The sequence below is a fragment of the Chamaea fasciata genome, unplaced genomic scaffold (genome assembly GCF_029207755.1).
Source record: "Chamaea fasciata isolate MVZ Bird 193981 ecotype frontalis unplaced genomic scaffold, bChaFas1.0.hap1 SCAF_7, whole genome shotgun sequence".
Taxonomy (NCBI): Eukaryota; Metazoa; Chordata; class Aves; order Passeriformes; family Sylviidae; genus Chamaea; species Chamaea fasciata.
Genome location: NW_027094092.1, coordinates 55,309,993 through 55,314,269, shown reverse-complemented (window position 1 = coordinate 55,314,269; position 4,277 = coordinate 55,309,993). Strand labels below are relative to the sequence as shown.

The following is a 4,277-nucleotide window of genomic DNA, read 5'->3' as shown; positions in this document are numbered from 1 at the left end:
TACCTAACTTTAACACTTCATAGTGAGGAATAACATTTCTCTTATGTGTGTCTTTGGAAAGGGAAAAAAAGAGTTGTAGCTGTAAGAACAGGGTAAAATGTTTAACCTCATAGAAAAATCTTCACATGTTGGGCAATTGCACATTTGCTGGGAATGTTTTTTAAATGGATAAAAAATATTAATCCCTTTTTATGAGGCCTTTTCACCTTTTGCAACTACCACAGTATGGCAACATATTTTTTCCCCTGCACAAAATCAATATTACATTAACTTCCCTAATAAAAAAGCATTAACTCCTACAATGAACAGAAAACTTCATCTCCATCCAGGGAATTTTAAATTCTACAATCCCTGACTGTTTAGAAACATAATGATGATTATATTATGCCAAAGATGGGATGTGTCAGTCATATCAAACAGAGAGAAAGATGTCTTAGGGCTTCCAGGCATAAGCTCTGTGGTTGGTGTTTCATTTGTAGGCTGCCTAGGGTGCTGATCTGGTTAAATACATTAAATAAAACTACATTTAGGTTGACAGACAGTAACTCTTTTAGCTGAAGAAAGGCACTGTCTATTTTTCATGGGTAATCTGAATCTTTGCAAACTTTGGGCCTACATTTTTATTTTTTACTTTTGAGGGAGAGGAATGGAAAGCATCTGCTATATAAAGCTGGCTTTTAATTTTCAAATATCCTATTTCATATTCCAACCTGAGACAGACACTTATTATTTATAAATCATGCATCACCTCTAATAGCCCTGTTCCATCACAAATCTGAGAGTTTCAGGGGGGTGGTTGGGGGGAGAAGAAGAAGGCCGAGTCCAAACCATCATGAAAAATGAATTAGCTGCCTTTGAAAGAGAGGGCATTCCCTCTGGGTGTGTAGCAACAATTCTGAACTAATCCCAGATGGCTGGTCTCACTCTGAACCACCTCAAGTCTGAATTTGCACATCTATGCCCCACGCGGAGGTGATGCTCTCCCTCCCCTAACCCAGGCTTTGCACCATTCCAACACCAGTGGCTTGCACTGGTGCACATTGAGATTGGGGCCCCATGGGTTCATTAGTTTTAAACTTTGAGTCAAATAGCTAAAGCTGGGATGAAAGACTTTCCTTCTGTTGCAAATTCATAATTCATTGTGAGTGTGGCACATGAAGCTGAGGCAATAACGCGGTCCTTTCTGAAAATCTTCGTTCAGGGTTTTAATTGTGTCCCAGAGGAATAAATGCAGGAGGGTTGCCTTCCTCCCTGCCACCCCCCTTCTTCCTCTGATAACAGCTTGGTTTTTACTACCATCACTTATGTCTTTTATGATTTCCAGCCTCTGACAGAAGTGCTCCACTACCCTTTCCTGTTCAATAATGAATGGACACATTTGAAGCTGCAAGTATTTGCACTTATGAGCTCATCCAGGCAAAAGATATAAGAAACGTGACTTATCTAAACACCAAAAGCAGCCAAGGGATCAAGTAAATCACACACCCCGAGTTGCTGTTCCTTTGCAGTTCCTTTTCCCTGCCTCCTTAGTGCTGTACCTAAGAGAAAGAAGGTGACAAAGTCTTGCATCAGATTTTCTGCAATTTCTTCCCAAACTGCTGCAAGAAAGATCTCAGAGAAGTTACATCAGGTGTGCCCAGTAAATCTGGTTGCATCTCAGCTTCTCACCTTTTACAGCCAGTGGAGAGCAACAGCCATTTTTGGCATGCAGTTTATTTAACCATAAGGAAGGTTCCCAGAAGGGGCCAACTGAAGCCCTGTCCCTGGGAGTGCCTGTTTCCCTCCAGGGAGCTGTGGCCACACTGCAGGTGAGTGAAGAGGAGGTGTCCTCACCCAAAGGGGACCGGCAAGTGCATCTGAGGACAGAAGACAGTGCTTGTGAACTTGGCCAGAGCCTCAAAAGGAAACCAGAAGGACACCCAATCTTGAATTTCCTTGTCAAAGCTGATGAGGGTGTGGAACAATTACTCTCTGGGTAACCACTGAAGTCAGAGTTTAGTTTAGCAGGTAACAAGGAGTAGGCACAGAAAGTAGTTGAAAGGGTGCACTCACAGTTCCTCCTTGGGGTCGCTGGAAAGCTGCAAAATGGCCATGTGCAGTCTCTGGAGCAGGACAGGTTCTCCCTGTGGTTAAAGCAAGGCCTATGCCAGAGGGAGTTTTTTCCAAAAGCTGTCAGAACTTTGGGTGCTCTTAAAATTCTCACCAACCCCTAGGGTCAATAAAAGACCAAAGCAGTGAAAAAGCAGGCATCCACCTGAGGGCTTCTTCCATTCAAAGCACAGAGTTTGCATTTTTCTTATAAAACACAACCAAGAAAAACACTTTTTTCTTGCATCACTGTCTAGACTTTTATCTAATAGTTTTAAAGGATGCACCTCCAAAGCAGGAGAATCAGGAGCAATCCTGCTTTTTACCTGAGATGATCCAAGCCCTTCTTTTCCACCTCACAGGCAGGAACCTAAAAACCCAGAACCTGAATGTGAGGAAGTGCTGGCTGTCACCTGAGACACTCTTCTGTAAGCCAGGGATGTTGGTGTGTACCTGCTTGGGAAGAAGGGGGAATTAAGTGGAGATCCCCCACCTAGAGAGTGGATTAACCACTAGACTACACCAGGAAGGGAGCAGACAACATTGGGAGCTCAGAATGGCCATGTGTGCCAGGGCTGCCCAGAAAATGTTCCCCAGCCCTGAGGGGGTCTGAGGCAAAAAATGGGTTTGAATCCACGTGGGTGTTTGGCACCATGCTGATGAACATCTTTCCTGAAGGACCATTTTCATGGCATTCAGCCAGTTTGAAGTTTTACAAGAGTGAAAACTTTGGGGTTGGTTGCCACCAGGGGTCCTGCAGGGGGCCAGACATGTTCAGGTGCAGAGCCACGGGAGTTCTTTATCTCCATCCCTACACTTCATCTCCATCCAGCATCCAGCCCCATGTCTGGCTTTTCATTCCCAGTCCTGGAGGTGACTTACTCCAGAGAAAGTGGAAGAATTTAGCACTGCAGAATATGTAGGAGCTGTTGCCACAAATGCCCTCAGAAATAAACCCTGCCATTTGGGAGTGTAATACTCAATATCCCCATGCCATGTGGCTTTAGGTTTGTAAAGTGAAAGCTTTAGAAACAGCTTTTGTTCAATCAAAAAGGAAAAAAAATTGTATCCACTGGGGAAGAACAATGAAAAACTCTCTTCCTGGGCTGCTTTTTAAATTCCTAATTTTAAAGGAATCTTTTACAGCCAAGGCTGAAACCCCCCAAAACTGGGAACAACTGGCACAATCTGCATGTAGTTTCTGTAGTGCCAGTGGGCACTGCTGTAAAAAAATATGGCTGGTGTTCATGCAAAAGTCCTCCTTTTTTCTCTTCCCTCACTCAGGCAAGCATCAGGAGAGCTTGAAATGTAAAACACATTCCTATGTGACGATGAAAGAAAAATCACTTAGAAGAAGACAAGGAGAAATTGAAGTTACTCACTCAAACAAGTCAGGCTGACAAATTGCTTCTGCTGTCTCCATTCATCCACATAATGGCTCCCCCATTCCCTGGCCAGTTATAGAAGAATAATTATCTCTTTCAGATCAGCCGCCTTGGCTTCATCATAAATCATTTCTTTCCTCCCCTCTTGCACTACCACTGCCTCCTTCCCATTTTTATCAACATTTCCTTCCTACAAGCCTTTCAAAGTCCAGCTTTTGATTGACTAAATACACCTGATGACCAAAAACCTCCTCTGAACTCACCAATTTTGTCACTTAACCCAAAATCCTCCTTTTCCAGCCATGTGCATGCCTGTGATGAGTTCACAGAGCTCAAATGAGAACAAGCTGGTCATGTGACATTAAGGATAACATGAGATGAGTAAAATTGAGCCATGCCTGAACCTGCAAGGGGAACTTCTAGTCTTTTCAAAGCTCCACACGAACCTCACACTGCTAATAAAGCCATGGCCCTTTGAGCAAAGCATTCATGCTTGTGTGTAATCCCATTAAAGGTGCAGAAGTCCCTGGAGAATGAGGCAGGTGGGAACAGCCACACCTGAGGAATCACCATGCAAGTTTAAGTTCATTGCTGGATGTTGGCAGGGCACGTGGATGCCATCTAGTTTGGGATGGACTTGCCCAAAATGGGCTGAACCCTATTAATTAGTACATTAGGAAATGAAGCCTGTTCCTTCCTCCTGCAGGACAGATGCTGTGTCAGAGCCAAAAACAGCTCTCTGCTTCTCTTTTTATCTTGGCTCCCCTTGGCACTAGTCAATCCCACACCCTTCACCACCCAGAC

The 4,277-nt window shown here is 43.9% G+C and overlaps 1 long non-coding RNA gene across 1 annotated transcript; it reads right to left on the bottom strand.

Moving 5' to 3' along the window:
• Window positions 1-463: 463 nt before the first annotated feature.
• LOC136291834 (uncharacterized) lies at window positions 464-3,867 on the bottom strand. Its single transcript, XR_010721763.1, has 4 exons — window positions 3,737-3,867; window positions 3,471-3,538; window positions 2,053-2,209; window positions 464-1,538 (listed from the first exon to the last, which is right to left on the bottom strand). It is a non-coding gene; the product is annotated as an uncharacterized lncRNA (long non-coding RNA).
• Between the last annotated feature and the right edge of the window lie 410 nt (window positions 3,868-4,277).